The following is a 25621-nucleotide window of genomic DNA, read 5'->3' as shown; positions in this document are numbered from 1 at the left end:
TATGATTTTTATTAACTATCATCTTGAACTAGTGAAAAAACACTAAGAACATTTTCTCACTGGACATTCTCTAAAGTTGCTTCTAGCTTGTAAAAAGGTCTATGATTCTACCAGTAATGAATATACTACAAGGCAACATTTAACAAAGTACAATTTTGACTATAGTCAAAGAGAAACAAGGAAAGATCACAGTGAGAAGGCATTAACCAAGGAAGTTTTAAAAAAAATATTTAATTAATTTAGAATATTTTCGCATGGTTACATGATTCATGTTCTTTCCCTCCCCTCCTTGCTCCCCCCTCCCATAGCCAATGAACAATTCCACTGGATTTTACATGTGTCATTGATCAAGACCTATTTCCATATTATTAATGTTTGCAATAGAGTGATCATTTGGAATCTACATCCCCAATCATATCCCCATCAACCCATGTGATCAAGCAGTTGTTTTTCTTCTGTGTTTCTCCTCCCACAGTTCTTCCTATGGATGTGGATAGTGTTTTTTCTCATAAGTCCCTCAGAATTGTCCTGGATCATTGCATTGCTGCTAGTAGAGAAGTTTATTACATTCGATTATACCACAGTCTATCAGTCTCTGTGTACAATGTTCTCCTGGTTCTGCTCCTTTCACTTTGCATCAGTTCCTGGAGGTTGTCCCAGTTTACATGGAATTCCTCCAGTTTATCATTCCTTTGAGCACAATAGTATTCCATCACCAACAGAGATCACAGTTTGTTCAGCCATTCCCCAATCGAAGACCATCCTCCCATTTTCCAATTTTTTGCCACTACCAAAAGCATGGCTATAAATATTTTTAAGTCTAACTTTTATCTCTTTGGGGTACAAATCCAGCAGTGGCGTGGCTAGATCAAAGGGCAGATAGAGGAAGGAGGTTTTAAGTATGAAACTGAACTAAGTTTAAGACTTGACAATGTAGTTGTAGTTGCTGGAATGAGTGTTGAGATAACTGGACTCTTTTTGCCTTGGTTCTGTCAGTCTTTAGTTGTGTGACCTTGGGCAAATCACTTCCTTTGTATGGCTCTTATTTTCCTCAACTTAAATGGAAGAACTATTGCCCAGCCTAGCCCTAACATTCTATAATATATAGAATAGGATGAGAAAAGTCCAATGATAGATATATTCTTTGGGTAGCTAGATAACCATCACTGAATTTTTAGTGTCCAGATTCCCTTCCCCAACCCCATTCAGACTCACCTATGGGCCAGGTCCATTAAGCACAATCAAAAACAGGTCTAATCTGGAGGTTACGGGGTTCTGGGATAAAATTTCCCATTATTATGAACTAAATTTCTAACATGTATAATAGAACTCACTATCTCTAAGCATACAGAATGCTGGTTCTGCTGCAGCAATTGGTCTGTGTTGAAAGTATGGCATTAAGAGGAATAATTTATCTCTGTTGCCATAATTTGTCCTTTTATGAAGGAATTTTTGGATGTGCACTTAAATGTATTACCACTCGTAGGAAAACCACTGGTTTTGACAAATGCACAAAATATATTTCTAATTCCATTCTGCTCCTATCTCATCCCAGTAATTCTCACATTATTTCTAGAAGATTAGTAGACTCACTGTTGTGGTGACATAATTAGTATTCATAGGAGATAATAGTGTCAGGGGAGTTTGTTGCTCTCACCCAATGAATGAAAATATAAAGAGGACAAAAGTCGAGGTTGTGAAAATATCTCCATGTAAATTGGGTACTTGTTTAAATAATTTTTTAAAAAAATAATAAAAACTGACAGAAACAATAGTGTCCTATCTGTAGTCTTACAAGCCTTTTTAGGTAGATAAGATAATTGGAAACATGGCAGCAGTCTCCCCTCCCATTCCCTCCCCTAAACCCTTTTCCTACTGGTAATTAAAAAGTAAACTGCTTTCTTAAAAATTCCCTGTCCATTTTCAAATGGTTAATCCTGAAAACCACTTCAAGCAATAAAACATCGACTGGAGCTTTTTCTGGCAATGCTTGTTATAGCTAAGATGGTTTAAATTTTTTTTTTCTCTTCTATTTTTTTAAAGTGACTAATTGAAACATAAGCTCCAGAACGCTTTATGGTAAGGAGAAACTACATGCTTTGTGGTATTCTTTTGCAAAAAGGAGGATGTGTGTGTGTGTGTGTGTGTGTGTGTGTGTTCATGGGGCATGTGTGTGGGTGTATTCATGTGTTTTGTGAGTCATTCTCTCTTCTGGAATTTTAAGTTGTAGCTCTAGCCTCAGAATCAATATTTCAATTAGATGATGTGGTGGTTTGGGGATTGCTGCTTGAATAGCTGGGAGATTGGCCTTGGGTTTGTGGGAGAGGGAGAGGAGAAGAGCTTCAGAGTAGTTCATGTTTACCTGAGCTTGCTCAGGACCATCAGCTTTGCATTAAAACTGTCAAAATGGTAAAAGGAGCGGCCACCCCAGAAATGATGATGATGATGATGATGATGATACTTTAGAGATATCAACATCTTTTCTATACTGTGTTTCTTTTACTTTCACAAATTCCCCAAGAGGCAATTAAGATAGTGATTCCTTAATAGCATTTTAATTTTAATTACATTTTTTATGGATACCTTTTGTTTTTGTATTACATTTGTTTCTGTGTGTATATATATATATACACATATGTATATATATAATATATATATATTTCCCCCCTCATGCCTCCAAAGGGTGCTCTCAATTCCTGATAATAAAGATTTAAAAAGAAAGAGCAAAAAAGTCCAATTTAGTAAAACAAGTGAACACATCAACAAGATCAGAAAGTGTATACAGTGTTGCACATCCATAGTCATCCACCTTGGCAAGGAAGGGAGGAAGGTGATTTAAAAAATTACTTCTCTGGAACTAAGCTTAATGGTCAAAATTATGCCAAGTTTAAAATTCATTTCTTTGTTATTTCCATTAACATTGTTGTATTCACGTATATAGTTTTCTCAATCAATTTCATTGTATCAATTCATGTACATCTTCCTGGGTTTCCAAATGTTCTTTTATCTGTCATTTTTCATTGAAAAGAAATATTTCATCATGTTCAGGTAGCATAATTTGTTTAGCCATCTCCCCAGTTGATGGTTAGTTATACTTTTCAGATGTGAAAACTGAGTCTCAGAGAAGTCTCAGGGAAGCCAAATTGTCTTGTCTAAGGTCACATAGCTAATAAAAGGTGGAGCCAGCATTTAAGCCCAGATTTTCTTACTCTTGGTATAGTTCTTTCTAGTATACTATATATATTTCTAATTTCATTCATCTATCCATTCTTTCAGTATTTGTTTAGTGACAAATATATACAATGCATTTATTATAGAAATAAAATTTAGTTTTAAACTGCTATGTAGAGTTACTTGAAGTTCACAAGAGATATTTAATAGGCTAAGTCATCATATATTATTATTTTAAATATAATCTCAGAGCTGGAAAAGATTTGAGGTAATCTGTCATCCCAATCCAGAGATTTTTTTTTCATAAGAGGATGTTTATTCAGCTCCTGTCTGAATACAAAGAACTCACAATTTTTTATTTTGATTTAATGAACAAAAGAAATGCATACATTTCTCAAGCTTTGAAAGGAAATGCTAAAATCTCAACTCCTCTGTTTGACCTCAAGGACTTTAAGGATTTGAACTCTTCTTCTTTGATTACTCTACTAGTAGATTTCTTGTGTGCAAATTCCCTAAGGGTAAGGGTCATGCTTAATAGTCCAACATAGTGTTTTGCACATAGTAGGTCATTAAGTCAGTTAGTAGTCAACAAGCACAGACATTTACTCTGGAAATATAATGTGCAATGTAGTATGTGCTAAATTTTGGAGATGCATTAAAAGCCCAAAATAATCCCTACTTCTAGGAGCTCACATTTATTGGAGAGGAAGACAACCTGAAAACAACTATGTACAAACATGCTATGTACAAGATAAGTTAAAGATAACTTCATAGAGAAGGCACCAGCATTAAAAGGGACTAGCTAAAGCTTAATAAACCATGATTAAAAGGATTTTGTTTCCCACTAACTCTAAAAACCATCCTCTTTAGTCCTTATAACACCAGGAGCATACCATGCTCATTATTCTTTACCCTGTCCTGACTCAGGGTGTTCCGCAGACTTGGAACAGCTTCCCATCTCCCCTTCTCTGTTGCCTAAATGTGCCTTAGGTAGAGTCTCCCTTTTTTCTTTTCTCTCTTCTGAACAGTATGTAAAATGGCCTGGACAGGGTCAGTTATTTGGCAAGGTATACCAGGTATCTGTTGGACTATGGATATAGAAATAGACATGCATTGGACTCCCTATAAGATCCTCTCTACAGATCTCTTTAGCAAACCATCAGAGAACAATCTGATTCTCCAGTTCTTATCTGATATGTCTAAAAGAGTCAGTCCAGGAATTCCTCTGCTTGGACAAAAATCTCTTTCTTGACTGCATCAGCATGGAGGTGTATATATGTGTGTGTGTAGCTTTCTTGCTGAATTTTTCTGCCCCTCTCTCCCACACCTGGAATCTATAAAAGTAGTAGCTCTTAAAATTCCAAGCTCATATATATATACACACACATATATTTACACATACTCACACACACATATATCCCTGGCAAAGGAACCAATGATGTATTTCATTAGTGTGGTGACAATGGGGTAATAGTTACCTAGGAATAGGCACATTTATGCTTTGTCAATGTTTTAATGTGTCCAGAAAATTTCACATCTGGCTCAAGAAATAGAAGGAGGACAGTTTTCTCCAGAGGACATACCCAGGTACACTATCTATTCAAGATCCTATTCAAATTTTCCTTTTTCATAAAGCTATCTTTGGTTACTCTAATTCTCACCAATCTCCTCTTCCTCTGAGGCTATGTTAACAAGAAACAAGCTACCCACTTGGTCTAAGCAAAAGATAACCAATGGATAGAGCACATGTTCTAAAGAGTTAGAAGAAAGGAAGATTACCAGTACATTGAGTAGATTCTCTCCTTTGTCACTTTATGTGTCTATGACACATCACTCTGTAGAGGGATCATGGCATAGTGAGAAGAACTTTGTTCTTTGAGATGGAGGAATCAAATGCAAATTGTGCTTCTATCATTTACTCCTTCTATGGCTTTATATAAGATATCTAACTTCTATGAGCTCAGTTTCTCACCTGTGAAATGAACTTGGAATAGGTAATTCTTGAGGTTCCTTCCAGCTCTAAATCTATGATCCTAATGCTAGATCAGGAGCCCTAGGAATACTTACCATCTTGTATCATTCTCTAATTGAGAGGTAATCAATAAACACTTACTAAGTGCCAATATCAATCAATAAACATTTACTAAGTGCCAACTACATGCCTGCTACCATACTAAACAAATACTTGGGATACAAAGTAAAAAAAGTTTGCCTTCTGGCAAGGTAGACTCTCTCTCTCTTTCTCTCTCTCTCTCTCTCTCTCTCTCTCTCTCTCTCTCTCTCTCTCTCCATATATATATATATATGTGTGTGTGTGTGTGTGTGTGTGTGTATACATAAACATATATATAAGTATATAATAATACATAAATATATACTATAATATAATGGAAAGAGTGTTAATCTTGGAACTAACAAACCAAAATTAAAATCTTATTTGATAGCTACATGACTTGGTCAATTACTTGTCCCCTTTTCATCTTGGTTTATTCACCTGATTTTGATTAATTCTCTGTCATATTTTATTTTAGTCTGTGATGACACCTTAGAGACACATGGATGGATCTACAGCCTTTGGGTCACATTACAAATATAATCCTTTGGAACCCTAGATAACTGATCCAGTTGTAGTCCACTGGGCAATGAAATACTGCAATTTCTTGAAAATAGGGAGCCTGTTCTGAAATTCAGCTGATCATCCCAAAGTTTTTTTAGTTTAAACTTTCCTTATTTAAAGACACAAATAATCCATCCAAAAAAACCCAACAACCAAAAACCTAGTTTACCCTGCTGCATAATAGTAAAACTACTTAGCCAACAGACAGCTTGCATTGCTGACCCTTTAGAATAAATATTTATAAGTTCCCCTTCCAAAAAATTTAAAAACAAAATGCCTATTGGTTTGAAATGTCAACAGCCATGTGCATTACGCAAGTAACATCTAATCCAACCAATCACTGAAAAGTTTAAATACACTTCTCTGGTGGGGCTGTGAGATCATTCCTGTAAATGGCGCCACATTAAAAGGGCTTTACTTTGTTGTCTCTTTTTCCTGTTTCAGGGGAAAAGGAGAATTTCATAAGAGCCAAGTTTTCATTCTGAATAGATTATTCCATTAAGAATATTACATTGAGGCAAGAGAAGATGAGGATCTATTTCTGTACATTATGATCCAAGTTTCATATATGCTGCCCATTCTAAAATAATGATGCTATTAATAAGTTACTTTAGTATTCTTCTGTTAAGCATGTAAAGGAAGAAACGAGACTACATTTTTAATTTGCAGAGGGAACGGAACATCTTCATAAAACTATTATTTCTGGAAGCAACCTTTACTACTCTAAATGATCTATTTGTTCAATAGGATTAATTTTGCAAGCTCCTTTTGCAAAAGATTAGGAATCATCATTATCATAATACTTTTAGTGGGAAGTTGAAGATATGTTTGTGAAGGGGAACAGATGGTTAATATCGATTTTAAAGAATCATTGATTTGGCCATAGATCCTACTCCCATATGTCATTATTCCAATTGTCTCATTGACTATCTCATTGATGTGAGTATTTTTTCCAATAACCACGTCTATCTTTTATGACTTTTGTTCATTTTATTCCATAAATTTGCCACAGGGAGTCTACCTAATGTACCCAAAGTAATCTTACTTTCTTTTGACTCTGAGGACTAGTGGAGCACATGCTATATTTAGCAATTATCTCTCACTCAGGCCTTGGGGGGAAATAGTTCTGCTTTATTTTTCAATAATAAGTATCTTTATGGCATCCTTTCTTCTTTTCCTTCATCATTCCTTATTTATACTGTATTGCCACCTCCATACACCAACCCCCCCCACATATTCATTGCTTTTGAGTGATGCTTGCTAGCTATTCTTCATCAATTATAATACTCTCAAACTGTTAACCACTCAATGACAACAGAAGAATGTTGGTATTAAAAAGATGGGTTTTTGTTCCCAAGCAAAGTATGGTGCCATTCAAAGAACTCTGTTCTTTCTTAGAGACCATATAGTTTCACCCTCTTCTGATTAGTTCTAGGTCTAACTCATTAACTATTCAAATACATCTCTATATCTATATCATCTGTATCCACCTATGTACTCATATCTGCATACCTATGTAGAACTTTAGGATGTCTATCTCCGTAGATATGTCACAATATTAAGTATATATTATATGTATTACATAGACATAGATATCTATCTATATATATATCCTTGTGCCCATGTATATATGGAGGTGCATGTTTACATTTATACACACATATCTCTGCACAAGCCTTATGGTTGTCCATCCAGCTTCACATCATCAGATGAACAATAGCCATCCATCATCCATTTGGTTTTTCCTATGGTGATTGTCAGGACAAACAAAGATCTCTTAGTGGAATCCCCACAATGTTCCTGGACTTGTATTATAAGCCCAAATATTGCCTTCCAATAGGAGGATTTATTTCATAGTATATTAGTGAGTTTTTGTTCAACTTGGATTTATCTTTTGATAGATAACTTTTGCCCAATATACGTCTCCTTGTTTTATACCTCACCTAACATTCACGTTCAGGAGGTAACTGAACAAAATTAACTCCATCATTTACGCAGTCACGGAGGCAGCATGGTGTTGTAATGGATAGTTCACTGGCTTGGGGTCAGAAAGGTTTGAGCTCAGCCTCAGCCATTTACTAACCGGGATCCTGGGCAAGTCACTGCTTCATTTTTCTCATCGCTAAAATAAGTCTAATAATAGCACCTACCTTCTAGGATTGTTGTGAGGATAAAGTAAGATAATATCTATAAAGCTCTTGCAAACCTTAAAGCTCTATGTGCAGTGTAGCTATCATTATTAGTAGTAGTAGTATTGTTTTTGTATAATTTTGACATATTCATGGGTGTTAGGTCCTGTAAGTATTATTTTCTCCATTTAACAAGTCAAGAAATTGAGATCCAGATTCATTAAAAGACTTGCTCTTGAATGACTACTTAGCCAATGACAGAGGTACAATTTAAAGTCATGTCTCCAGACTCCAAGTTTGTCATTCTATCTACCATATACCATTCTATACCATACCCTTGAATCATAGAACACAAAAAGTAAAAAAAAATGGTAAGGACTTCAGGGATTATCTGGCCATTTTACAGATGGGAAAACTTAGGCCCAAGGACAGAAAATGACTTGTCCAAAGTCATATAATTATTGACCAAATACCTTCAATAATTTAGGATTATTGATTTTTAGAACTAAAAGGATTTAAAAAACCATTTAGTTTAAATACTCCCTTTTACATCTTAGGAACTTGAGGATCAAGGATACAAAGTGACTGCCTCTGGGGGATAGGGGATAAATATTAGTATCTAAATTCATTTGGCTGCCATAGTTCAGGGACCTTTTAGAGATGTAATATAAAACAAGACAAGGATGGTAGGATGGTAATAGACTTGAGGAGAACCTTGCCTGAGAAAAGGTCATGAACTGAATTCAATAAGGTGCCATTGAAGATTTTTGAGGAGAGGAGGATCATGACCAGATCTGTGCAAGGAATGAATTCCAACCCCCTACTTTAGCCCCAAAGTTATGAATAATAGATTTGAATGGGGAACACAGTAGAGGAATAAAGCATTATGTGGGAGGTATTTTGGTAGTTTTAGGAAAGTGATACAAACACTTTATGAGGGTAGGAGGGGAAAAAGATAGGAGGAGATCAATTAGATATTATGGAGATGGAAGTGACAGATCCCAGTAATTGATTGAATATGAACAGTGACAGAGAGAGAAGAGTCAAAGGTAACCCCAAGATTACAAATTCACTGGGGCTAGGTAAATTGTAGTGACACTGAAAAGTGAAGAAAGAAGGAAGAGCGAGCAGGGTTAGGAGGAAAGTTAAGAGGCTCCTATGAATGTTCTTTAAATATAATTTTGGGCTTATATATGCATATATATTATAAGATTTTTAGTGACATTTATGTTATATTGTTTAACTGGTTATACAACTAGATGACTTCCTCATTAATAAAAGTTTAATTTGACATCTTGAAAATGAATTATGGTAACACTTCTATTAGAACCTTGTATAATTTGGACATATTTGTGGGAGGTAAGTTCCATACATATTATTATCCCATTTAACAAGTTAAGAAACTGAGATGCTTCAGGCACTTATCTCAGCTTTTAGCAAAAATAATAAAAGAAACTGGAATTAAGAAAAAAGCCTCTAAGAGGCCAAAGTCTTTAAGGTTTTTAATTCAGATTTCATTTAATTTATGTCTTGATGTCATGGAATTACCCTGGGATGTCTTTGGTTCTCTTCAAAATGAAGGATGAACAATTTTAATTTATACACAATTCTTATAAGTTTGATGATTTGATTGGCTATGTCATGACAATGATGGGGTCTATGTCATCAAAGTATAGAAATAGTGACAAAACATAAAGGCATGGCAAAAGGAAGGACAAAAATATTTTTTAAAGGGCATAAGAACTCCAAAGATGTTCAGTAAATTAGGGTCATTTAGATTAGGTGTTGATAACACTAAGCACAATGCTCTGAGGTCATTATTCTGTTAAGGCGGTGTGATGATACTTTTTTCTTTAAGAAAAAAAGTTAAGTTTTAAATTATGTTTATTATATTCTATATATCTTTATTAATAGTTTAGACTTAGTTCTGTCCAAAATGTAAAAAAAAATCTATTGTTTGAGTAATTCATTTTTAACCAAATAATTCAATTATACAAGTATCAAAGGACTTATCCTGCCAAACTTTGAATGATATTTTTCAAATTAATTTAATTCAAGAAGTTTTTGTTAAATATCTATTATATGCTAGGCTTTTTGCTCAATGTTTCTGATATAAATACTGTTATAAAATAATCCCTGCCCTCAAAGTACTTATGATCCATTAATAAAATTAAAATATATATAATAAATAATAATTGGGGGATTCCTAACAACTAAGGGAATTGAAAAAAATGTCTTTTTATTGGAGATGTCATTTGAGCACTGAAGGTAGCAGGGGATTTCAAGAGTCAAAGGTTAGGAGGTAGACAGTTCTAGGCATGGATGACTCTTAAATCCTGTGCAGTCTTCATGGTAAACATGGTGCCTCCCCACCTATTCAAGAGAGATCACATGTATGCAACTGAACTTCTCTGATAAAATTTTATTATTTTTTCCATTAAATATGTAGAATTAAAATTTTGGGGACAAACGAGACCCCAGAGATCATTTAATTAGACTGCTGTATTTTTTTAGTTTAGAAAACTCTAGTCCACAGAATTCAAGTAGTTAGCCTAAGGCCAGCATGCTGCTTTTTATGACCACAAATAGTTATGGAAGAAACGCCCCCAAAGAAAAAGTAGAATGAGAAATCAGTATCAGCAAATCATGTTTAAAATTTTTCCTTTAGATTATTTTTTTCTAGAGTCTTATTTCTGTATTTTAGGGAGAAATACCCTTTTCTCTCCCAACCTGCTGAAAAATAATCATTAAACTAGAATAACACCAGAAAGGTTCAATCTATTGTTGGGACTATGGGAAACTTCACTTGATATGGTCCATAAAGTATCCAGAATAATACTATACATAGTCATTAAAGAACTCTATAAAATGCTTGGGATGTTGAGACCATTCATGCAATCTGATTGCTTAATTAAGTCTCTAGAAATGTTCAATATGTGCCAATTGAAACTGTATCACCTATTAAAAAAGTGGGATTTTTTTTTCTTTCCCTTTTCAGCTTATAATAGCAATAATGACCTTGGCTCAGGGCATTCCTGGAGATTAATGACTGGCCAAGCTTAATGGCCCTCCACTGCCCCTCAGGTGGCCTATCAACTCCTTCTAGCTTGTCATTCATCCCCAGAAAATGCCCCGTGTCTCCATCATTATTGCTTAGGTATGGCAGTATTTGTCAAACCTGGTAGAGATTGGTTTCTGAATGGTGATTTGTGGATTCTGGGAACCTTTGTGGCAGTATTGATATCTTCTAGGAAGACAGGTTCATAACTAACATCAGTTGTGGCTACTGATATACTTGGTCTAGTCATAGGCTACAGTTTTCCTCTATGTTATACTTCAGTTTGGTGCTTCAAGGTTTTCTTGATTCACTTCTGTTATTAACACTTTATTTCCTTTCCCCCTGACAGTGACATTCTCCTTTGAGAACATTTTTGAATGTAAAACATTTTGACTTACCAAATGGAAAGTCTTATTGTCTTCAAAGATGGTGGCAGTAGACAAGCATGACGACAAAAGCTAATCACTTCTTTCTGAAATACAGTGTGTACAAACGGAGCTCTCTGTGGGCTTGTGCCATGGCAATGCCCATCTCTGTTGGTAGCTCTGCCACCTCTGGCATCGTTTACATGAGAGACTTTGCTAAAGACTTGGTTACTCCATCTCTGACCAGGTCGTACCATGGTGGACTGTCTTCCACTTCTTACCTCTTGGCATTCCATAGACATACCACAGATCAAAGTGAGGTTTTAGCGGGTACACTTAATGTTTCTTTGGTTGCTAGTACTTCCTGTCTTCCCACTTCCATTCATCTGACAGTTTTGATAGCTTTTAAATTGTTCCTCTGGGTGCATGTCACCTCTGATGGAATAGCATTAGAGTAAACACCACCTTTTGGCTGATGGACTTTGAGGTTGGTGATACTGCCTTGCCACTTAACATCAAGGATGGCTCATGGGTGACACTGATGAAACCATTCAATAAGTAGGTTGTGATATCTTTGGCAATTCAGTATAACACTGATGGTTTCTGGGGGAATAGTGAGATGAAAATAAACCCATCTTGTCAGGAGTATAAGTGGAACATTCTTTACAGGTAGTGTTATGGTAGGTCTTGTTATATGTCCCAGATGGGATAAACGTATGTAGTCTGGCCGTGGTCTTCATTTTCTTGAATTTCTACCATGCCATAACTCAGAAAATATGAGAAATGTATGCTTGGGCAGCAGGTCACAGTTCATACTTTTATAAATGTTATGGTATAAGGTATTAATTTAGTTGTGGGTTTTTGGTGGATTTGTCGATCACTTAATCAATTGTGGTCATCTTCCTTCTTGGCACCATCTTGTAAGCAGCTGAGTATCTTTTTCCCTAAGTATTTCATTATTGCTGTTTTGTTTTGTTTTGTTTTATCTTCTCTTCGCTTCCCATTCCACTTGAAGTACACTCTGGTAACAAGGAAAAATAGTTAAGCAAGCTTGAACAGAATAGCAATAACACTGAGCAGTATATACAATGTTCTTTACTCATATTCTAATACTACTCTACAAAGAGGAGAAATTCGTTTTTCCTCTTTCAACCTCAAGAAAACAAGATTAGTCCTTGCATTTAATCTGAATTTTGATGTCTTTTAGTATTGTTTTCTGTTCCATTATATCATTATTTGTATTTGTTGTTTTCCTGGTTCTTTTTTTTAGCTCTGCTTTGGTTCTTATTATGCCTGGCACTCAGTAAGCACATAATAAAATGCTCCATTCATTCAAGTTTTCCAATATTTCCTTTTTCTAATTTTCTAATTTTATTTTTTATTGTCATGCAAAACATACTTCCATATTGGTCACTGTTGTAATAGCAAAGTCACACATAAGCAAAAATTCAAATAAAACAAAAAATACACTGATGTGAAAGACACTAGATAGCATTTCATATCATAAATCTTTTGGGATTGTCCCAGATCATTGCATTGCTGAGAGTAGGCAAGTTTTTGCAGTCAATCAACAACCAATATTGCTGTTATTGTATACAATATTCCCCAGTTCTGCTTATTTCATTCTGCATCAGTTCCTGCAAATCTTTCAAGCTTTTTCTGAAATTATCTTGCTTATCATTTCTTATAGCACAATATTATTCCATCACCAACATGTACCACAATTTATTCAGCCATTCCTCAATTGATAGACACCTCCTCAATTTCCAATTCTTTGCCACCACAAAAAGAGCAACTATAAATATTTTTGTATAAGTAGGTCCTTCCCTCCTTTTTAAATTACCTCTTTGGGAAACAGACCCTCTAAAGTGTCTTTGAATTCCTCATAGTCATCATTTCTTACAGTATAATAACATTATATTCACATATCTCAGTTTATTAAACCATTTTCCAACTGAATAATAATATTAATACCCTTTTGATTTCCTATTTTTATTATAACAAAAATTGTTGCTATGAATATTTTGGTACACATACTTTCTGTTTTCTTATCCTGTTGGGATATGTGCTATGAAAGCCAGATCATTGGATCAAAGGATATGAAAAGTAATTTTCTCATGTCATTCCAAATTGTTTTTCTCATGTAATTCCAGATTGTTTTCTAGGAATGTTGGAGCAGATCACAGCTCCATTTGGGTATTTGCCTGTCTAATAGAAGAAAATATTTGCAGTTCAATCAGATAACTCTATCAGTTTTTCAGGATGATACTATACCTGGTGAGAGGATTTTTTTCCTACTCTGACCCCAGTTGGTTAAAAGAAATACTTTTGCCTATAATTTTTAGATGCATAGATTGAATTGCCATCAATATTTAAAATGTAAATAAAATAGTTCTTTTAAAATGAAGATCACTTAAAACATAGTGAGTGCTGCTTGAATGTCAAGGAGCCATTATGTTTAATAGCATTTTTTAAACTATTAAAGTTGAGTGGTTACTTTTTATTTTGCATTTAGTCACTCATGGGAGACATTTATTTAGTCTTATACTCTACAAATAGTGATGCTGTTAGTAGAGAAGGTTCTCATTGTGAATAATGGTCTCATTTATATAATATCTCTTAGTATAATATATTCATATCTTACAGAGAAATGAAAATTCAAAAACTGTTAAGAGAGGAAGAAAAAAACAGTCTGAAATTCATTGCGGGTGAAATTACAAAATCAGCAAACCACTATGGAGTTCCAACATTTCAAATGTATTATCTATGATAAATTAACTCCCTGGGTGACCTTGGCAAGCCACAGTCACAAGACACTTTCTTTGGACCTCAGTTTCCCCATTTAAATAATGAGAGGGTTGAATTAAATGATTTCTATGGTCTTTTCCATCTGTCATTTCTATTTAGCACCCTAAGATTTGGAGATAGGAGACCACTGGAGATATTTAATTTAATCTCTACATTTTTGTAGACTAAGTTTCAGAAAGGTAAAGTGATTTGCTTGAGGATACACAATAAATAACAGATTTGAAAAAAAAAATTGAACTACAAAGTTTTTGCTTTTTCCAATACACTATGATGAACTTTTGGATGTGATGAAATGCAAACAAACAAACAAAAAACCCAAAAATCAAAAACAAAACAAACAGGGATCTCTAATTTCCCATCATTTTAGTTTTGAGTATCCAGAGCATGGTGAAAAGATTACTAATCTGGGAACCAAGATATTTGGGCTTCTAGTTCCATCTCTACTCCTGACTAGCTGTGATTTTGCATTGGTCACTTCAGTTCTGTGAATCTCTTCAGATAAGGGAGATAATTACTCAATCTCCAAAGTACTTTCTCCTCTAAAGTTTTTGATTTGACACTTTGACCATGGCATAAAAATAGTATTGTTTTTGTATTTCCAAAAATAGCTTGATATTTTACACGATCAATCTTGCTTGTAGAGACACCCCTGAGATTCTTTTGATATGCTATTTTGTTAGAAACCTTGCATTAATTTTCCTTCTTTTCATTCAGGATGTAGGTTTCTTGATACTCTGAAACTGAAAGTAAAGAAAGGGGCAATTGTATTTAGAATTCAGGCCTTCCTGATCTTTCTATTCTTTATAAACGGCATTCCATCAGATGAAATGTTGAGTACATTAAGAGTGTGGTGGCATCAGCATTTGTGAATTGCTATCAGATGTGTATTGGTGGAAGAACAATAAACGTTCCGTCTCTAGAAATTACCAATAGAAAAATACACTCCTGTAGACAAAGAACCCCTGAGTAAGGAGTTCTTAGTATCCTTTGTTAGAATTTAGAATGTATTTTCTCACAAAAAGAATGTTATAAATGGTGGTTACATACAGTGCAAATGGTACTAGTAGAGAAGGACTGCTATACCTCAACTACGTTCTAGGCTAAACGGCTTTTTGTGGTCTACCCTGGGACCCTAACCATCACTTATAATGCGATTTCTGTGCGGAAATAGGTTTTCCCAGTTCCAAGCAACTAACCTAGCAAATACATTTATTTTCAGCATGAAATCCATTCTTAAGTTAGGGGTAGGGGCAGGGAAAGGTTCAACCTGTGTTATGATATCAAATAATATACTTTTCAGTAGCTCATTTCTGAGAGGCTTAAAGTTCTTATTCAAAGTTCAACCTGTTGGTTGAATTTATTGTGATATGGAATTTACATGAGTTCTTATGTTATAGCACAGGAAAAAAAAGATCTTGATCTGACTATATATGTAGGAATTCCTGTTATCTAGATGGAAACTGACATCAACAACTCAAGGGAGTTACCTGTCACCAGCTGTCTCCATCACCATCTTTAACCAAAGTTGGGGTTAATCAGACTTATATGAACAAGATTTAAACCACTAGATATGAGTTTCAGTATTACTTTAACTCAAATTTATTTTTTTTTTGCTATCAGAAGGGAAGGAAACAAAATTATTTAAACATTTGAAATATATTAACTGACGCTGAATTCTTCTGAAAGCTTCTCAAAGAGAGGAAAAACCTACCAAGCCAAATCCTTATGTGTTCTCTCTCTCTCTCTCTCTCTCTCTCTCTCTCTCTCTCTCTCTCTCTCTCTCTCTCTCTCTCTCTCTCTCTCTCTGTCCCTCTGTCTCTGTCTCTGTCCCTCTGTCTCTGTCTCTGTCTCTGTCTCTCTCTCTCTGTGTCTCTCCATCTCTCTCCCCATCCCTCCCTTCCTTCCCTCAGGGTAGCAGTCCAGGAGTGTTACTTTTTCAAAATCTTTTCATGTGTCTCCTAATAATGACATGAATGGTATGGGCTTCTAGCTCCATTTACAAAATTACTTATGCCAGTACAAATGCATTATAATCATTCTGAGCCTCAATTTCCTTATCTATCAAATGGGTAAAATAATAGTGCTTGTATCATGAGATTCCTGGGAAGATCAAATATGAAAAATGCCAATAAGAAAAGTATGTACGTTGTTTTCAGTGAAACAAAGCCATACAAATATAACCTATTATTATTATTCTAATTAAGCTGCCAGTTGGCACTTTGGTTTAGTTACCTACTTTTAAATTGTTAAACGATTCTTTTTGCCCAATAGGCTGTTAATGAGTGGGGGAAATCCCATTACTCTCATTTATTGTGTCTAAATTTCTCAGGGGATCTGTTGGGTGAGTTGTCCCACAGATGATGTCTGGTGGTATTTCTTAAATTAGTGTAAGTAAATACAAAGCGTTTTCACATTGAAAAACAAGCACCTTTGGAGAGAGCTTCACACCAGGTGGGTGTAGAGTTTCCAAAAGCAATTTTGTAGGTTCAACTCTTGTATTGGGTGATTTTTACATTGTTTAAGGACTGCGTGAAAAGAACTTGGATTCAAAATGATTGACATTACTAAGCTTTTTTTATGCTGAACATGTGGTCTTTTTTTAAGGCGTTCTCTGTGTGCAAAACATAATTGCTCTCTCCTTCTGCAAAGGTTTTCTTTCAATAGAATTGCATTTTTTTACCCTGATCTAACTGATTAAAATAAATTAAATGAACCACTCACTCATTCCCTTAGTTTGCAAACTTTGAAATTTTAACAGGGTCTTTATATAACAGCACACATTGTGGAACTAACATTCTATTTGGTAAAATGTGTCTCTAAAATGGATTTTTAAAAAGCTATAACTTCATGTTCTCATAAAAAAGAGTAAGGAATGACATGTAACAGGGGTTTGAGCCCCTGTCCCTGGGCTATCATCCAGGTATCTTTGATGATGACCTTCTCAGCCAGCTGCTTCACATCAGTTTTGCATAATTCTCTTGAAAGTGGTAGTTCCTGTCAGTGTATCTTTAATATCTTCCCATCTTTTGGCACAAAAATTTGAACTTCTGACTGAGGAAAAAGAAAGGTCCTGGGATGGGTTGAGATTCGGACTTTGGCATGCTCATTAACTTCACTCTCCAAAAATACCACAAACATACAATCTCAACTCTTTTCAAGAGTTTTCGACAAGAAGTCCCAGCAAGAAATAATCAGGGAAACTTTCTTGTGCTGCATATACCTTTTAGAAACTCGTGTTACTTCAACAGCAAATCGATTGCACTCGAACTATGGATGTAAGGCGAGTAAAGATATGTCCGAGTTTATAAAAATGTTGCAAAATAATAGCTACTTGGCTGAATGTAACTTATTGAGATCATAGCAGTAGTTTTTAAAAAAAGGTGATGAATTGATCAATTGAATGATTTCAGAGTGACTATAAACTAAAATCTCAAGGATCGAACTGAAGAGCAAAATCAGCTCAGAAGATATAGTAGCTCAAAAGCTATTGGAAATCATCTGCTCCTTTTCAGCTTTGTTCCTAAATTAGGCCATATCTCATCGCATCTATCGTGACCAGGTGTAAGGAACCTTAAATATTTGGTTTATTTATTTTTTATTTTTTACCCCTTGAGAAACTTTGAAGGAATTATGGAGGAAAATCAAGACACATCTTTTAAAAATTCTGATCAGGTTTCCTCCGGAGTCTTGCTGCTGGAAAAATGTCTTCTGGGTAAATTTCCACTCTCTCAGCAGGGAGTGTTTTGCATGAACCAACTCCCAGGAGAAAATGTGTGCTTCTCCTATAAAGCAAGGCTGAGGCAGCAACTCAGATTGAACTGACCAGGAAAGGGGGAAGGGAAGGGTTGACCAGAAAAATAAATTATACAGTTTACTTTCTAAAAACTGACTACTGCTGTTTGGTAAATGGAAAACTTTAGAAATAGATGCATTAAAAAAAAAAGGATTTTAGCATTTAAAGCATTTGTTATGTGTTTCAGGTAACTGATTGGGATTTGTGAGCTATACTTGGCCTCCTTTCCCTCCTCCTACATTCCCCACCCCCAACTCCAATTTTCTTTTGGCATTTTAAATAAGTTTTTGCCATCCTACTCTAACTTTTTTTGGGGTGGTGGAGGACAGCTTTTACTTCAGGGGTATAAGGAACTCTTGGTGAAGACCCCCGCTAATGTAGATAGATGCCTGTTCTACATTATCTTAGAGAGCTACCTGGGGGCACTAACAGATTAAGTGACCTTTCTAGGCTCTATAGTCAGTGTGTGTCACTGTGAGGCCAGACTTAAATCTAGACTGTCTTGAGGCCACTCTGTACTTTACCTCTAATATTGTAGTATTTCTATTTTTAAGTGATGCTTTTAAATTTCCTTCCTTCCTTTGTTTCTCTTTCTTTCCTTCTTCCCTTCTTCCCTTCTTCCCTTCCCTTCCCTTCCCTTCCCTTCCCTTCCCTTCCCTTCCCTTCCCTTCCCTTCCCTTCCCTTCCCTTCCCTTCCTTTCCTTCCCTTCCCTTCCCCTCCCTTCCCTTCCCTTCCCTTCCCTTCCCTTCCCTTCCCTTCCCTTCCCTTCCCTTCTCCCTTCCCTTCCCTTCCCTTCCCTTCTCTTCCCTTCTCTTCCCTGCCCTGCCCCTTCCCCTCCCCTTTCCCTTCCCTGCCCCTTCCCCTCCCCTTTCCTTCCCCTTTCCTTCCCCTTTCCCTTCCCTTCCCTTCCCTTCCCTTCCCTTCCCTTCCCTTCCCTTCCCTTCCCTTCCCTTCCCTCCCCTTTCCCCTTCCCCTCTCCCTCCCTTCCCTTCCCTTCCCTTCCCTTCCGTTCCGTTCCGTTCCCTTCCCTTCCTTTTCCATATTAAAATAAATATTGTGTGTTGGTTCCAAGGCAGATGAGTGGTAAGGGCTAGGCAATAGGAGTTAAGTGATTTTCTCAGGGTCATACAGCTAGGAAATATCTGAAACCAGAATTGAACCCAGGATCTCACAGCTACTTCATTGCCTCCATCTGTATAATTTTCCAATTGAGACTTGGTATGTTCTCTAAGCCTCTCACTTCATTCCTTTCTCCTGATATTCTCTTACAATCATTGCCTCAGAGCATTTTCTAACCTGGGATAGAGATCATGAGATCCATTTTGTTTGATAAACAATAACTGGCTTGAGCCAAGTAGGTGGTTGGGCAGCAGGTCAGTTTCTTTGGGGCCCCCATTGAAATGAGCCATGGTATCCTAACCTTAAGTAGACCCAACTTGTCTCCCTATCTAGATCACCAAGGGCTACTAGGGCCTTTTAAAAAACCCTTCCCTTCCCTTAGAATCAATTCTGTGTATTGGTTAGGCAGTGGGGGTTAAGTGGGCTATTAGAATCTTATGATCAGGTATGACTCTACCTACCACTATGAAGGAGTCAGAGAGGAGAGATAGTAAAAAATTCAGTCTTCCACCTCTTTAGATATTCACCAATTAGAGATATGTAGGAAAGGGCTGAATAATGAGTTCCAAAATTGTGCTTAATGGCTCAAGATGCCCAATGCCTTTGTCTCTGATCACCAAGAGAGATAAATAGCCAATTAATTTATTAATTATTGCTAGCCTAATCAATAAATTGTTTTTCATACAAGGAACTTAGTCTCTCGGAACCTAATTGTCACATGAATACGTATCATACTTATGAGTGAATATGTTGTATTCCCCCCATTAGATTGTAAAGTCCTTACGGGCAGGAACTATGCTGTTTTTCATTGTTATATCCCCTAGCATCTGGCCTAAGTCCTTCCCATAATAGATATTTGATGCAAGTTTGGTGAACTAAACTGAATCAGAATCAACATAGGAATAGAAAAAAGTATTGCATTTGGAGTCCAAAGATCTGTATTCAAATCCTGACTCTACTATATGTGAATTTAGGTGAGTCATTTCACTTCTCCAATCTTCAATTTCCTTGTTTATAAAATAGTGTTGGATAAGGGAATCTCTAGAGCCACTCCCAACTCTATATCCTATATGGCGAGTCTTCCAGGGCAAGGAGGGTGAATCTCAGAGCATCTTTTAGAAAAAGTTAACAAAGCTCACAGTCATCTCTGTATCCATCAAAATGGACTAAGGAATTACATTCTACTCTTTGTTTCTTGAAATAGAATGTTGGTTTTTTTAAGCCTGATTTTATAGGGGAAAAAAATGTGATTTGGCTTAGGTTGGCATATTTACAGTTTGACATAATGCAAATGTGGCTTCTTGAGAAATTTGCTAAAGCAAACCAATCCAATTCAATAAACATTCATTAAGCACCTACTATTTGCAAAAGCTCTGCCCTACGTGCTGTAGATTCAAAAGCCAAATCAAATTCTCTACTTTTCTTTCCTCTCTCTGTGTCACTTCCATCCCCCCACCAACGAGAGTAGTGATAACATACCATCATTCTGACGCATGGCTTATTGTTCGAATGCTGTTTCCTGATATAATGATACAATTCTGTAATTCAGGCCTTTTAATTATTTCTTGTATTATTACAACATGCGCCAGAGCCCTAAAATACAGAGGATTTATTGATAAGGGTGTAGACCACTTGTGTTCCCTCTCTTTATTGCTGTTTTTATAATGGTTTCCAACTAATAAAATGTTATCTTATTCATTTTGTTTATGTGTAATAAATCAACAGCCCTTTCCCTTTTTTATTCAGCAGATATGGGGGAAGTGTGTTCGTGATTGTCTGAATGTGCTAAACCTGATGATGTCATTCGCATACAAATAGAAATTAGTTTAAGAGCATTTCATTAAAGAAAGTATCGCTGTTTCTACATGACCCAGGTAAAATTAATATTCTTAATACGAGATCATGTGATTTTTTGGTTTTGCCTCTTGCAAACGTCTCATAGATGCTTTGAAATGATTTCTAGCATGCAGTCTGTTTTTTTTTCTATTCCCATCAGTGATATTATTCCCCCAATTAGAGAAATAGATGGCACAGAAAAAGTGTGTTCATTTCTCTTTATTATTATGGCTATTTTGAAAATCTCTGATATTATAGAATGAGGCAACCTGAGATCCAGAAAGAGTACAAGAATGCAATCAGAAAATCTGGGTTCAAATCCAAACTGTCCCCTTATGACTGTGAACAAATCAGAACTTCTCTGACCTTCAGTTTTCTCCTCTCTATAATCAAGAATGGCCTTGATGGTCTCTTTCCCTCTGACCATTTACAGATTCTCAGATCCTTTGTAATCCCAGTAGTCTAAAAACCAATCAAGGCCATTTAGTTCTTATTTAGGGTGTTCTTGAAGAACCAACTTCTTTGGCATTTGTTTGGGTCTTTAATAGGCTAGATACAGATGTTAAAATTTTATTTGTTGATGAGGTTTTTTTTTAAGTTCAGAAAAAAATGAGTATAAATTAAACTTTTGGCTTTCCCACGACTGTTTATAAAGCATTCCCTATTGCTGATGGATAATTTTATGAGTGTTATTAAAAGTAAATATGAAAAAGTGACATCCAATAACTGGGACTGCTATGGAACTAGCTACCATAAAACACAACTTTATTTTATGCTTCTAAAGCTTGACTAAAATCCAGATGTTACTTTTCACATCATATTTCATACTGTTGTCTTGTTTCATGGCAAACATTACTCTATGTAAAACTTCACAAAATGTTGAGTGTAAGTCATTTTTGGAGGCAAAAGACCGAAACCTAAAAACTGTCCAAACTTTTTAGCTCTATTAGCTTTTGGGAATATTGCCATCTTGAGAAAGGTGCCAACTGAGAGGAAGCCCCTTTTCCCTCCCCATCAGTAAGGCCTATTATGGTACAGGAAACATAACTTTCCTGTTTTAGTCTTAGGGTCATTTTCTAAGGTTAAGTCTCAACTCTCAAAGGTCATCAAGATTTCTTAAAAAATGTTTCTCATTGACATCTTTTCTTTTTTATGTCTCCTAGATTTCCCCCTATATTCTTCCCTCCCAGAGAGCCATCCTTTATAAGAAGAATTTTTTAAGGATAAAAGAAAAAAATAAAAGCAATCAATACACTGAAAAAAAACCCTTAACATAGCATTTTATACCTATAAGCCTATCCTCTCTTTTTTATTCTCATATTTTTAGACCCCAAATTGTTCTTTATGATCTTACAACATTCATTTTTAATATTTTGATTGTTCTTTCTTTATACGTTGTAGTCACTGTGCATACTTTTCTGGTTTTGCTCTCTTCATTCTGCTTCGTTCCATGTAGCTCTTTCTGTGTTTCTCTGTATTCATCATATTGGCCATTTCTTACTACGCAATAATATTCTACTAAACATGTACCAGAATTTGCTTAGCCATCCCATAATATATGGCCATCTACTTTACTTCTAGTATTCACTGAGATTTTCAACCTCATTTATCAATGTTAGTCTGAGATCTTCAATGCTCTAAAGACCTTTATTTTTGTCTAAAGGCATATACCCAGAATTTTTAGACAGATATTGCAGAAAGATTAGCAAGTGCCATCACATTTGAGAGAATAGGACAAGATGGTTCATTAGCAACTATACTAAAAAGATTTTTAAGCTTCTACTGTATAGAGGAAGCCTTTCTGTTCCATACCAATATTTCCCTTTGTTGATTATTTATCCTGAGTGCAGTTATAATTCGCCCAAAGTTGTTTGCCTGTTCTCTCTCCCATAACATTGTAAGCATTTTGAGAGCAAAGACTGACATGTATCTCTCTCCATATCCTCAGAGCTGGCACATAGCAGGTGCTTAATAAATATTTATTGGTTGACTAACTGCATAGTAGGAGAGAACTAAAGTTTAGATAAGATGAGACACTTGCCCAGAAGGTCTTAATGGGCTTATTGGAAGGAAAAGGTTCTAAACACAAAATCCTAGAACATGAGTTATTAAATAAATGCACTTTAGGGTTATGAACCAAAGGGCAATATGGGGCATGAGGTAGGTTTCCTGGAAAGAGGGCCATTTCAGTTGGACTTTAAAGGATAGGGAACAGGATTGAGAAGGCATTCCCAAGCATAGGAAACTACCTGAGCAAAAGCTGGGTGGCCAAAAAAGTATGGATATAAGCAGTTTGAAAAAAAAAGAATAGGATACATGGAAGTGAGTATGTCTTTATGTGAGGTTTTTAAATTTTATTTTTATGAAGGATAAATCAGAAGGGAGAGACACTGGAGGAGCAAGCTCAATAAGGAGGCTATTTCAGCCATCTAGTTGGTTGTTGTCCCACATACTCTATCTAAAAAGGCTCTAATGATATCACTGGTGATGTCTTTTAATTCATGCATAAGTTGGATTTAAGTGAGTCAGAATTGCATAAAAATCATTGGCTTTGTTCTCTCTTCCAGAGTCATCCAAGACATCTCTCATTCAAGTCATCCAGTGGCAAGACAGAGATCAAAATGACTGGCAATGATTTGGGAGGCAATGGATGACCTTGGTTTCTTCGATGACTAACCAAGCTCTATGCATTCCACAGGGCCCACTTCCATGGTCTCCATGGCTATTGGAACTAATTGCTCTCACCTGCCCTTTCTACCAATGGAAGTCTTGTTCTAGAATGATCATCATATACAATCTTCTTTGAATCCTTAATTGGTTGGGCCTGCCAATTGGCTATCGCTATGGAACCCACATCTACGGCTCTCTCTCTTCAGTTCTTGTGGGTACTCTACCAGTCCCATCCCAAATACCAATGTCTTCCTTATAGGCTCTGTAATTCCTTCTCCTCCATTCTAATGATCATAGAATCAGAATTCATGTGATGGAGTGTAGAGTCATGTATTTAGAACTGAAAGGACTGAAAGGCAGCCAGGTAGCCCAGTAAATAGTATGCTCGGCCTGGGGTTAGGAAGAATTGAGACTAAGTCTGGCCTCAAGCACTTTCTGGCTGGAAAGTAATTTACATCTGATCTGCTTCTGCCTTTCTTCAGCTGTTAGATTGGGATGATAACAGCACCTATCCCTCAGGGTTATTGCAAAGATCAACTGAGAAAATCTTTGTAAATTGCTTAGCATTGGGCCAGGCACAGAGTAGTCATTTTTAAAATGCTTGATTACTTTCTGCATAGAGAGCATTTATCCTAGTCTTCTTAATTTTCCAGGTGAGGAAACTGAGGCTCCATGACATTGAGAAATGATCACAAAACAGTTTTATTATTAAAAGTAATATTGCATCCAAAAAAGGTTGAAGAATGCCTAGAATTAAGAACAGGGTACAAAATGGTAGCTGGTTAGCTATTTTAATTGAGCATTATAGGAAAATAAAAGAAAGACAGAAAGAATTTCCTAAACATTGTATTGCTTAGGTTCCTGAAAATAATACACAATATTAGAACTAGAAGTGATTTTAGAAATAATTTGACAGATAAAAAATCAGAGACTCGTTGGGGGCAACACTGCCAAGATTTCATTTATAATTTTGTCCATAAGATTTCATTTATAATACTCTTAGGAATCTCATCCTATGTCTGTGAAAAGGAGCTTGTTTTTAATGCAAAGGGGCAGCTAGATGACAGTGGATAGAGTGCCACAGTTGAAATTAGACAGGCTGATCTATGTGACTCTGGACTAGTCTCTTAGCCCTATTTCTCTCAGTTTCCTCATCTGTCCAATGAGCTAAGGAAGGAAATAGCTAACCCCTCCAGTATCTTTGCCAAGAAAAATTACAAATGATGTTATGAAGAGTCAGGTATGAGGAAAAATGACTCTTTTTAATGTGGAAAAATCATTGGAGTTGGAATCAAAAGCCCAATATTCAAGCCCTAAATTTCCATTTACTGACTGACCTTGGATGGGCCACTTTGCCCTTTTAGGCCTTAGTTTTGTCCTTTTTAAAATGAGGGGATTGAACTAGGTGGTATCTAAGTCTCTTCTAATTCTAAATATGTGATCTTATGATTAGTTGGTCTTCATCCCATTTATATTACTATATTATTATTATAATATTATTATTTAAGTCCTTTATGCTTCTTGTCTTGCCTACATCTGAGAATATTCTTTTCACTCTCATTGATCCCACATATTCTATCAGTTGCCAAATCCTTACACATTTCTACTTCTGTGACGTTTTAATGTTGTACCCATCACTTTAATTCAGGTCTCTATTAGCTTTCCCCTGGACTATACAATGGCTTCTTAATTAGGCTCCCTCCCTCAAGCCCCACACCTCCTTCAAATCTCTCCTCCATTCTGGGGCCACAGTGATTTTTCATTAACGGAGATCTGATTGTCGCCTCAGTACTCAAGAAAATCTAGTAATTCTATACTGCTCCTAGTAAAAAAAAATCCCCCCAAACAAACAACACATTTCTTAGTTTACCTTTTAAAGTCTTTCTTTACAGACTGTCCCCATAGAACTTTCTAGCCTCCAATATTACTCTCTTTTCCTCATTCTACAGTCTATCAAAATTTTCCTTCATGATGGTCTTCACACATGCCAGTTCATCTTCCTCCTGCATGCCATTCATTGGTTCTTCCCAATGCTGAGATATATTACCACCTCT

The 25621-nt window shown here is 36.0% G+C and overlaps 1 long non-coding RNA gene across 5 annotated transcripts in view; it reads left to right on the top strand.

Annotated features, from left to right (window-relative positions):
• LOC103106374 (uncharacterized) overlaps window positions 1-25082 on the top strand; it is a 168037-nt gene extending 142955 nt beyond the window's left edge. For 3 of the 5 annotated variants that reach the window (XR_008912839.1, XR_008912840.1, XR_008912837.1), the window contains 2 exons: window positions 20808-20935; window positions 23465-25082. This is a non-coding gene — a long non-coding RNA (uncharacterized LOC103106374). Of the gene's footprint in view, window positions 1-2043; window positions 5431-20807; window positions 20936-23464 lie in introns of those variants that run through there. The other 2 variants (XR_008912838.1, XR_008912841.1) reach the window with 2 other exon arrangements.
• The last annotated feature ends 539 nt before the right edge of the window (window positions 25083-25621 follow it).

The sequence above is a fragment of the Monodelphis domestica genome, chromosome 6, assembly GCF_027887165.1.
Source record: "Monodelphis domestica isolate mMonDom1 chromosome 6, mMonDom1.pri, whole genome shotgun sequence".
In the NCBI taxonomy this organism is placed as follows: domain Eukaryota; kingdom Metazoa; phylum Chordata; class Mammalia; order Didelphimorphia; family Didelphidae; genus Monodelphis; species Monodelphis domestica.
The sequence above is the reverse complement of the archived record's forward strand: the minus strand, read 5'-3'. Positions and strand labels throughout refer to the sequence as shown.